Source organism: Poecilia mexicana, unplaced genomic scaffold (assembly GCF_051168715.1).
Source record: "Poecilia mexicana isolate PSO_F unplaced genomic scaffold, ASM5116871v1 scaffold_17, whole genome shotgun sequence".
In the NCBI taxonomy this organism is placed as follows: domain Eukaryota; kingdom Metazoa; phylum Chordata; class Actinopteri; order Cyprinodontiformes; family Poeciliidae; genus Poecilia; species Poecilia mexicana.
The window spans coordinates 14794557-14806965 of NW_028263386.1; positions in this window are offsets into that span (position 1 = coordinate 14794557).

A 12409-nucleotide genomic window follows, 5' to 3' on the forward strand; every position below is an offset into this window, starting at 1 on the left:
ATTTCAGTAATTCATTTCAAAGGTGAAACTTCTGTATGTTATTGAAAGTATTTACGGATGAAGTAATTCAGGATTTTGCCTGCATCTCAATAAATGTTAATATTACTCAACAGTCGATTTCAGAAAGTGAATTCAAAAAGTACAACTCATGTGGTTTCATTTCTTACATAAAGGCAGTTCCTCAACAGTCAAACAGTCCAAAGGGAGGGAAAACTGCAAAAGGTTATTGCTAAAGAACCTGGCTGATTGTGTTGTATGAAAGCATGTATAAAATTAAGGTTGAGTGGAAGGAAAAAGTTCAGTAGAAAAATGAGCACACACAACAGGGACACCTGCTGGCTTGAAAAATTATACAAATAAATCTCATTTAAGAGCTTTTGGGAGTGGACTGCACCCAGTCAGTCCTTCAACAGTTACACCAGCAACCAGACCCAGGATATGGGCAACAAGTGTCACATTTCTTGTATTAACTTACTGTTGAACAAGAACAGTCAGACGTTTTGTTATCTGTTCTCTGTTGCTCAGTGGTTAAAAAAGCACTTTAAATATTTGTGCGTACTAAGGTGAATGATGTTTCAGTACGATGCAGCAGTAATTTATGATGTATGTCAACTCTAAAAGAAAAAGAAAACTTTAATGGTCTCTAACAACTCTTGCTTTGTCTGAAAATTTCCACCCACTGGAATGGTCAACTTTCAAGACAGACAACCACAGACAGTTAACTTTTCAGAAAAGTGAAAAGTGGAAACTAAAAAACTTTATATTTCTGTATTAAAAATCATAAATTTATGTAACTCATCTGAATTCAGAACCTTTATTTGTGTCAGATTTGGGGAAGCACGGTGTTTTCAAAAATATAAGATTCTGTAAGTTTATCACAAATGACTTTGCTGTGCTGTTTGATCCACACTGGGCCTTTTGCCTCACTGAGAACACATAAATGATAACCTGAACTGATTATTTTATTGCAGTACCTTCAAAAATATTAATTCAAAGCAAAATAGGTTATTTCGATTCTAAGGTTCTGACTGGCTCTAAAACAGGATAATAAAATGTGAAATCCCCCCCAATGTTTCTTTTTAATTCAAATACATAATTTGTATTTGTTGATGTCACGGAAAACGACTGAGCCGTGATGGTAATAACATTTGACAAAATTAGGAATTTTTTTTTTTTTTTTGACATTTTGCTCTCTGTTATGTGCAAAATATAACCTCTTTTTAAAAAAATTGCGACAGATTCTTAAATGTCATAAGTAATAGGTAGGTTATTCCAGCCCAATGTCTATGTCAAACCAAAGATCATGCAATTAAGTGTAGCAACTGCACTTTAATAAATTATTTTCTTCCTGGTGAAATCCGTCTCCGGTGGAGAACTTCTATTCATCTTCCAATAACAATTTCGTTCTAGTGTGAAATAGGATAAAGTAGCACATACATATTAAACAGAATCGGTTTTGGGGGAAACAATCAGTTGAACAGGTGCAGCCTGTGGATCTGAATATCCAAAAGCAGAGACTTATTTAAATGTCGAGGGCACTCAGAAACAAAGCTGTGTCACGGAGGATCCACAAAGGCTCTAGTGCTGCCAATTATACCGAGCCCTGCTGTGGCTCTCTGCCACTCCGCTGCTCGAGTGTTTGTGTTTGGGTGCTGGCTTGGAGCACAGATGCTATCATACTGTGCGTATGGCTTCCTGTCTACAGTAATCACGGTAAAAATTCACCCATAACCTATCCGGTGCACGTCTTAAGTCGCCAATTGACAAAAGCTTTGAAGTGGTTTCTTCAAAGATCACGACGCATGTTCTGGCAGCTTCTGTAAATCCAGCCCTACTCTAAAACAAAAATCATATAGATCTACTCTTATAAAAATGTTTGTTGCGTATAGACTTGGTACAGGGTAGAAAAAAAGTAAAACAAGATTCCTCACATGTTTCTCTATAACTGTATTAATATAAAGTAAGTGACAAAGATCAGTGAAACCTATTTTTCAGTTGACTCTGACAGGTTCCGCTTTGAAGTTGAGGGTTGATATGAATAATTCCTTTGAAAATGTATATTTAAAAAAACTGGAAACAGCTGTCACAGAAAAATTGGATTTTAGCGTTGCTTCATTCTAACGTCACCGTTTTTTCTTCGACCCATTTTTGCCATTCATTCATTGTTGTTTTTTAATGATTTTCATTTCTAAATAAACTACCGTTAACAAATAATTTAATCTTAAACAAACTCTGTTTTGGAATGCCGTAATAATGACTCTTTATCACATTGCACAGGCGTTTTTCAGCTTGGTTCAGCAACTTAGCGACAAAAGCTAGAACGTCTAGACGACCAAACCCTCTCAATGAATATATTGACCTTTGTTCTTTCAGTTCCCCTTTCACACTGTCCTGACCTTTCATCACAATATTTTGTCCAAAGTCTTGCTTTACATTTTGGTATTTCTTTGAATATGTGAAGCCTGGTGAGGATCAGATTGTTATAAAAAGCTATGACATTAATGCGTCCATCCGTTATCTGACCACACTTATCCTTGCGGAGTCTCGAGCGGTGAGAGGCAGGGTTCACCCTGGATTGGTCACCAGTCCACCACAGAGGTTATGACATACATTCGGTAATTTTAATGGGAAGTAAGACCAATACAAAGGTTACTATATCAGAACTTTTAAGGTAACCAAAATAGTAGACAGTGAAACATTGTTTTACTGGTAATGTAAAATTATTCATTTTCACAGACTGAGGGAAAACAGAACAGCTAAATGCAAGGCCAAGAATTCACAAGCTGGAACATTTGTCTGTCAGAGAAGATAAAAGGATGAGAGAGGGAAAATGAATGTCAAATTGAAAGTGATTATATTGTTATTTTTGTGCAATAGGCAAGAGAAGACCAATCCAAAAGATGTTACTGTGAGGTGATGAGTCTCACAAGTGAGTATTCTGGGTAGCAGCAAAGCTCCATGTGGATCTGGAGCCCTTCTAGACGGTCCAGAAGGGATCCAGATGACAGTGCTTTGCAAGGTACTCTCTCTTGAACTTTCTCAAATTTATTTTGAAAGAGCATAATTACAAACTTCTGAAGATTTTTGTGGGATTTTAACAAATGATTATGAAATGGATGGAAAGGGAGACATCCTTTCCAATACTGCAGCCCGAGCTGCAAATAAATAGTTTATGTCTCTGCATACACATGTGCTAAAGTGGCCTAGTTAAATTCCAGACTAAAATCCAGTAATAGCAAAGCTTAAAAATTGAGGTTCATAGATGCTGTAAGCCCCTATGACTGAGCTTGCTATTTTGCAAAGAAAAAGTAGCAACAATTTCCATCTCAATTTGTACAAAGATGGTCGACATGTACCCCAAAAGACTTATAACTGTAATTGTTTTTTTAAAAATACCGACTCAGTTGGACAGAACATATGAGCCCAATGTTCTGTCCACGTTTTTCAATAGTGAGCACTGTTTCCTGTTCATGGAAGACCTTTTACACAAATCTGCAAGATGCAAAAGGAAATCACAGGTAGGGAAAACAGGCTTTGAGGAATTTTTCAGAAATAGGTTTGGCCAAGTTACAAAAACCATGAGCTGACAATCTGGTTGTGAGGGTTTGCTTTGCCAGTCTTTTTATGAGTCAAAAGCGACACGAGTTCATGAGCCGCGGGTGTTTACAGCAGCGAGAGAAAGCCAACTCCACCTACACAGCAGAGTTAAATGAGTGAAACAAAGCAAAAAAAAAAAAAAAAAACATTTTTAGGCTTCATGGCATGAAGTAAAAAAAAAAAAAAACATTACCACGTCATTAAATATCTCCAACTTCTGCGCACTCACACATATTTTATTTAAATAAATAAAACCTCAGGAAAATACAGCATGAACATGTTAAACCTGTGTTTACTTCCATTTGAATAAAAGAGAGATATCCCTTGGTAGTCCTGGCCTTCACAGCACAACAGAAACGTCACAGTTTACATAATAAAACCGGATCACTTTTATTGAACTCATCATTGGGCCGCTCAACAACCTGTTTGGCAGAGCTGTTTGTGAGAGGAAGAGTGTTGGCATTTACTTGATGTTGGAGAACCATAGAAGCTCATTGACATGCTGTGGGTGTGCCTCATCATGACAGTATTTGTTCACTTGTTAAATTTTTCATCTCACCCTCCAAAGCTCCTGGCTGGGTAATTACCTCTACAGATTTGCCCCTCACCCAAATGTCTTTATTTCATTTTTATTTATTTATTTATTTATTTTAATCAAATCAATTCAAGCTTCACCTTGCCCTAAATATTCCCACTGCAACCGCAAATTATCTTTGACAAAATATAAATATGTCAACTCAGTTTTAGCTGTCAATCTACTTTGAAGCTGTAAGATCTCTTTAGCTTATTGTGATGTAAATAAGGTGGCTAAGATTAGATTGTTCAAGTTTCCTCTCAAATGTTAAGAGATAATTGTAGATCCTAAAACATCTTATCCATTTTGCATGATTAGATTGAGTTACTACTCTCATTTTTGAATAGTGTTCTTCAAATGCAAGAGCTTTGTCATCTTTTGACAGTTTTCTGAGCTATTATTACTTAAAAAAAAGCACTCAAAAACAATGTAGCCATGAGGTTATATTTGAAGACAGAGAGACAATGAATATGAGAGAACTAAAACAAAGGATTTGTTATGATCCGCAACTGAAGTGAAAACCATTTAATTTGACATTGTGAAGTCTGCGGCCCATGTTCCATTAAGTGCTGCAGGCTTCACTTTCATATTTTTGACCTGGTATGCCAAATCTAGAAAATGAATAAAAAAAGTACTACCAAAAATTATATATTCACTTATACTCAGCAAAGTAGGTTTTAAAATCCTCCTTAGTCTTATACATTCCTTCAGGAATAAGGATGAGTATAAAATGGGGACAATGGCATTTTTAGTCAGGGAAAATATTTCTAATAGTGCAATTAGTATATATTTACATCAAAATATGAATGGTATTTATTTTCAACAGTCACTGGAAGAGAGCTGGAGTGCATCCTGGATACACTGCCAATTCACCACGAGGCAACAGAGAGACACACTGGACGAGCAATCATGCATCCACTCACTCACACACACCAAAGGACAGATTAGATCCATGGTTTTTGGAGTGAGGAAGGAAACCTGAGTACCTGGAGCGAAGCCCTGCGTTCACAGGGAGTGAACATGCAAACTCCATGCAGGAAGGCCGTCAGTTTGAGATTTGAACTCAGGACCTTCTTTTCCAAACTGTAGGTATACAGTCACATTTTTCAATAGTGTGCTACAATCTTAATCCTGGTAAAGAAAAGGTTTGCATAAATGTCAAAAGTATCAAAGTCCATAAAAATCTAAAAAAAAAATTCTACATGCCAATAATGAAGAGGAGGTTCTTCATATGTGGGGATAGTAAGAGTCATTTAAGGTGTTTTGGTATCAGATGCTCCCTTTGGCATGTCTCACTGGGAGGTCACATTGGGGAAGACCTAGATCTTCCTGGAGGGAATATGTATTTCCCGTCTGACTTTGGGAACGCTTTGAGATCCCCCAAGAAGAGCTGGAAGATTTTGGCGGGGAAATTTTTAATACAATAAGAGAAACAGGCAAAACCTGTGGCTGGAAATATAAGAAAAGTTCCTGATAGATAAAACTATAAATACACAGAATAGCACTGATGCTTGGAATAAGCACAAACATGTGCATCTTCAGCTCATTACAGCGAAAGTAATCAGCTTGCTTAACTCATTACCATCAAAGATGTGAGAGCATACACAGTTTTGCCAAACACTCCAGTAATTATTGTCACAACTATTTTATCAGTCAGAATCTATTTTTGTCAGATCAATTTATTGCTGCTCCTGCGCTGCCATGGAACGTCATTTTAAATGCTGCTCATGTTTGCAACTGACTGGGATCTAATGTGGTTCTCTGACTGATCAAATATTACCCCTTCTGATTGTTGAGCAGTTAATATCAGGCATTTGTACCCAGTTAGATTGAGATGCAGATCATCTGTTGATGTGGAGAGGAAAGAAGTACAAGAATTGCTAAAATAGCAGCAAAATTAAACAAAAGATGGCAGCATAAATTGTTTCCCTAATGTGTTTTCTTTTTCTTTTTTTTGCAATTATCTTTTCTTTTGTCTTGACAAGACATCATCTTCTAATGATTTCAGGATATGTTCATCTGGTCTGGTGAATTTTAATCTGAACAAGCTTTCTGTTCAGCATTTGATATCATGGTGGGGTTCTTGGCGAAACGCAAAGACAACACCATAGCCTACAGAAATCCTAAGTAGACATGATTTTCACATAAATGCCACCCCCTTTCTCCACCAAATGTACAATTCACAAGATGAGCCAAGATGGCACAAGCAAGATCAACTTTTTATTCCCGTTTTCACAAACAGATCTCACAAAGCCTTCTGTGTTTCAAATGATATGTTCAGTCCAAGTTTGACCAATATGCTTGTGAAACCGGATATTTAAATAAACTGCATAAAAAGACACAGAACCATTTGTTTTCCTCATTGTTTGATATTCTAATCATTTCTATATTTTCTCAATACTAAAATAACAAGAAAGACCTTCTTGTGCAGAGTTCTCGAAGAAGATAGTTACACAGGCGAATTTTTGACCTCCCACAGCAGTCTAGGAACTGATCAAATGCACGCAGGGGGTGGAAAAACCATCTTGAAAGCTGAATTCTTCTTTATTCAAACCTTGGGTAAGGTCAAGGCAAAGTGGGATACAAAGTACTGAGGGAGAAGTCTTGCAGAAGAAAGAAGCAGGAAAAGCAGGCAAACCAGTCATCCAAATGAGATGAGGAATGTAAACAGCATCTGCAGAAAACTCGAAACATAACTGTATCAAAAGATAATGAGTGACAGTAAGTGCTGTCCATGTCAGCCTATTTAAATTTACAACTGTAGGTTTGTTTGAGCCTTACATGGTGGGAGATGGAGTGAAAAAATACAGAACTATTTGTGCTGATCTTGTGAGTGACCAATCATCAAAAGTGTCCCTCTTTGCATATCATGAATTTATCTCAAACTAGAGACACTTACGAAAATATTGTCTGACCCTGGCTCAAAATTTGTGGCTGTACTTAAAGAACTGTATGCAATTTTAAATCTGAGTTTCAAAATAAAGCTGAAAAAAAAAAAACTGGACTGAGTGATAATACAAAATCCACCTAAGAGACTCTCTCCATTTAGAAAAATGAGGCTTCCTCTCAGATCTGGTCTAACGGGCAGATCTGTTACACCAGTAACTTTCTACACATTTCATTCAAATCACAATACGCAATAGATGTCTTGTAACCTTTTCTTAACAGCTTTTGTTGCTTTTTGACACAATTGCACCCCGGGTGGTGAGCCATGTTTCTCATATCAAAAACCACTGCTGACCACAATAAACTCGGGACGTTGTTCACTAAAGAAAACAAACATACACATTGTTAAAAGAGGATCTCCATGGAGCAAACTGCTTCACCAGAGGAAAAAATTGAAAAAATAAAAAGTAAAAATGAAAAAAAAAAAAAACTCCTCACTTTACTCAGACACACTCAATGAGAAGCGACTACACACTGTTCATTTTCTCCTACCTTTTTCTTATTCAATGTAGTTCTGTGTCTGTCCCTAAAATGGCCCTGCTGGGGATTCTATCTCCTGATTCCCTTTGAAGCAGTGGCCTCTCATTGCCTCCATTATCTTGTAATTTGTGGGGGATTATGCTTTGGAGCACACGCAGTCCACCCCTTGCTTAAAAACTGTGACAGCTTACGATAATTGCCATGCTAATTAGCAGAGACTAGCCCAGTGTGCCTCCATCCCTCACTAGACCTGATTTGATGAATACGCTTTGATTCATGTCTCAAGTAATGATTGAAACATATATATATATATATATATATATGTTAAGGCACAGGAAGCTGGGTTGTTTTATAGCTCCATCAGTTGTCTCACGTTGCTTTACAAACCGAAATAATAAAACATCCTGACTTGGAGAGTAAATCCATCACTGGCTAATGCTGCCGTGTCCATTTAGACACAAATGGTGGCCTTTCACTGGCACTGCTTGTGAATTTCATACAGTCTCAGAATCTACTCCATTAAATGTTTATCTTTTGTCTGCCTCCTGCAGCTTCATTGTGCATTAGCATCCCCCACTGACAGTACTCTGGTCAGTGCAGGCCTGAGAGGTATACCTCGTCTTTTTACAGGTGACTATGTAACTTATCTTTGAAGCTGCCTCTCATTACTGCGTGCCCTCTCGTCACCTTTCCCTCACAAATATGCTCATCCCTCCTGAGACCTAAATGCTAGAAGCAAGCCCTTCAAAGCCACACACAGCCACTGACCTTCATATCCTAAAATAATGTTTGTTGCCACTGTTTTATACATACAGAGCCCAGAATGTCTGAAATGGCATTTAAAACAAAAAAACAGACTACTTTTTTGCAAAATGATGATGATATAACTCTTGACTAACATGTTCGATTCACAGTTGTTTTCCCTTTCAATTTAATGTTACCATCAATCTGGCAGAATTATCGTAACAGGTTCCACAAACCTGAATTGCTCCAGCAAATGCTCCCAACTAGGGTGTGGAGAAATGTAATTTCATGGAGTTAAATTTGATTTGTTTTACAGAGTGGAGAAAAAGTTAAATTCACGCAAGCCGCAGTGTGAAACAACATGGTTTTCTGAAAAGATGTGCAGATAAGCCTTACAATTAATGAATGTTTCATAATATTTGCAAAATTTAACCCTGAAAATATAACATCAACATGTGTTTAAAAAAAAAATCTATTATTTTAACATGAGTTTATTTATCCAGCAGGACAAAAAGTCCATATTTAAAAACAATGCTTTCACAAAATCATAGCACAGTTAATGTAAGTAATCCAAATAAATGTAACTGAGGCATTTTCTTTTATTCTTTTTTGTTACCTGTCATTGCTCTCCCAATCCCTCCCAAAATAAAATTCTGAAGCACAAAGCAATTACGGCAACAAAGCATTTTTATATAACTGGTATTATTGTTGAAGAAAACCTTCTGGATTCAGTCTGTCAATTATTCCCACAGCAAACAAACTCAAACTAACACTAATCAGACTGTTATTAGTTTAATCATAAATAATTATACTCCATTCGTCTGTGGTTCACAATAGATAAAGACACATTTTTCAAACACGATATTATTTGTTTTGCACTTAGAAAAAGGAAGTAGTACAAGAATTAAGTCAAAATTAAATCCAAATTTTAAAAAAATATTTTATTGATCCCAAAGGGAAATTGGATAAAATAATCCATCCATCCATTTTCTGTGCATCCTTGTCCCCAGTGGGGTTGGGATGGGTGCTGGTGCCTATCTCCAGCAAACATAATTAGATGAAATAATACAACAAAAATTTCAGAATATTATCAGAATAATGTCGTACAATACTAAGTTGTACTACTACGAGATGAAAGTCGTACAAGAATAAAGTTGATATATTATTGCGTTTATTTTCATATCACGGTTCTTATTAAAACAACATTGATGCATTCTTTTAATAACTTTGTTATTAAAGGCCTGAGTATTGCTTGTAATTACTAGTTACATTGTAGTTTTCCCACTCAGATATCCATATATATATATCAATGATTTAGTGACTAACACAAAAATAATTTAATCATCTCGTATGTATGGAAATTAATTAATGCATAGTAAGTTTTTTATTTGTTGTAATGAGTAAAAGAACATCAGAATTTTTACACGGTGACATATATGGAGAGTGGTTTTTATTATTAGTTTATGCATAGGAGTTGAAGAAAAACAAGTGTAAGAAAAACAAGGAGAATAGAATCTGAAGTGCCAATATTGGAATGTCAAAAACCGTGTAAACAAACCAAATATAGTACATGCACAATACCACTACACACACAGATGTATCCTTATTTTTTCTCCTTTCTCTCTGCCTTTGTTTGCCTCTATGTCTGTATAAGTTAAACGGACTTGTACAGACATCTTTTATACATATTCTGTATAAAAGAGAAATGCTGATGAGATGCAGGGCCAGACATGGGAGAGTGTTGTTGCTCTCTTTCAAGCAAACTAATAAAATAAGTATATGTATTTTTTGAGAGACAGAGAAAGAGACAGAGAGAGAGAGAGGGAGAGAGAGAGAGAGAGAGAGAGAGAAAGAGAGAAAGAGAGAGATGTTTTTATTTCTGTAAATAAGTTTTTAAGTTTTACAAATTCATTGCAATGATGCAATTGTTTTTGTGGATTTAAAAAATGAGGATATGTCGCCATTTTTAGCATTTCCAGTTACCCGAAATCTATGAATAAACCTAGATTTCATGAGAGAAAACATAATTTTAGGCATCCTTGGTCTATTTATCTCCTATTTTGATCATGAATATAATTTCTCTATCTGTGATTTTCAGCACCAGTGAAAAATAGCCCACTGATTGCTAGGCTCATTATCATTGTAATAGTTGCGGTTAGGCTATGAAAATCAGTCATTTTTCAAATAGAAAAGAAAGGTCGAAAAGGTAAAGATGAGGAGCAGACTGAAGAGGTGGTGGAGGAGCTCCTGTTTCTGTGTGCAGAAAATGATTCTGAATGTGGCATGCTGCTTTTTGAAGGAGCCCAGGTTGTGCTCCTTCAGTCTTCCAGTAAGCCAGGGATGTAACACAGAAACCAGTTTGCATAACTAAAAGATAAAACAAAATTTTTTTGAGAATTTTAAATACATTTTGACATTGTTTACAAAGTCATGGAACAAATTATGACAGACATCTGCATGACCATGACTTATTTTAAAAAGATGTGAAATTTTAAGTTGTTTAAATTATTAATAAAATTGAAAAAAATGTTATTTTAATCAGGTTTTAATCATGCAAGCATGGTATCCGTATAGCCTAAATTCAATATACTTATAAAGATTTCCAGAATTCTTAAGATTTCTGCACCGGGTTTATCATGAATCCTGCTACTTTTAATACAAAAGCAGACAGTCAAAAAGAGACTGCACAGCTTAAACTTATGGGGGTGGTGTGCAAGATATGTTCTCAAAGGAAAAACAATTTGAAGTTTATCAGAAAGAGTATTGGACATGTGGAATAATGTTCTGTGGACCCAATAAAACTGAATTCTTTGAACACCAGGATTTTAATATTTGGTGTTAAGGAAATGCGTGACACAAGGAGCTGGAAATGTCATAGTCTGGGGAATGAATTTTGTGTGTGCTTACCTCAAGCTAAATAATTTATTTGCCAGACATAAAGAAAAAAAGAACTGAACATTTAATGGGATGTCCTAATTTTTCTCCAACTGTATGAAACTGAATATACTGTATCGTCTTATTCCAAGCTACTACAGAACCTTTAAAATAGCACTCACTTCTTAGACTTTGGTGTTTCAAAATCAAAACCAATATATATAGAGAAATGATTTACATGCAAGTTTAGAAACCAACTAAGGTTGCAAAGTGAGACTTCAATTGTGAGGTACAGAGAGTAACAATAAAGTAATAACTGATGTGTGACCTAACCACAATGAGGGATGATCAAAGTACATCGTATTGTGGAAGAGGTTTTGAAGAAGAATAGAAGAACTCTTAGCTGAAGGCCAAACCCCTTTTCCAATAAAATATTGTGGAAAAAGAACTGCTCTGTGGATGTTGAGATTCATAGGGACGACAGCGTCCTCTCTTTTAGGCAATGAAAGTATCAGTGGCTGACTCCCAAAGAAGCTTTGGAAGATGAGTATCCAGTGGCAGCAGAGATGTAGAGCTGGTGTGCAAATTTGGACCAGGGTAGGTGAAAGCACCAATCACCGATAGCTAGGGGGCTTTGGGTTCCTACTCAGTTTGTCCATTGGTCTGAAGATGGAAACTGATGCAAGCGTAGCCTTAGCGCTGAGAGTGGAAAATAATACTTCGGGGAGCTCTGTCAGAGACAAAGGGAAACAGTCATCCAGGAAGACGTAATGAATGAGGTTTGAGGTTTCTGTGGCAGAAAGGAACTTCTGCACTAAAGGAGAAGAAAGACATAATGACAATGCATTTTTTTTAGGAAGAGTCATCAGAAAAAACAGTGGTAGTGGTTCAGCTCACCTTTGGATAGCAGGACAAACTGGTTGGACACATAACAAACTGATCCAGAACACCCTCGGTTCTCTATGGAGAGCTTGCTAAATTATATCCTCAATATTGTGGTTGAGCCTCCAGCGGTAGGCCAAACCATCATGATGATGGTTTGGCTGTTCCATGTCAGAAGAGGAAAAAAAGAGAGAGACACTAGGGTGTGATGATCTGAGAAGGAAAGTTTTGTTGCAGTCCCATTTGGGGAAATCTATCACTGAAGAGATTAACATGGCAGTTTCTTTAAGCAAGCAGGGTTTTTCTTTTTAC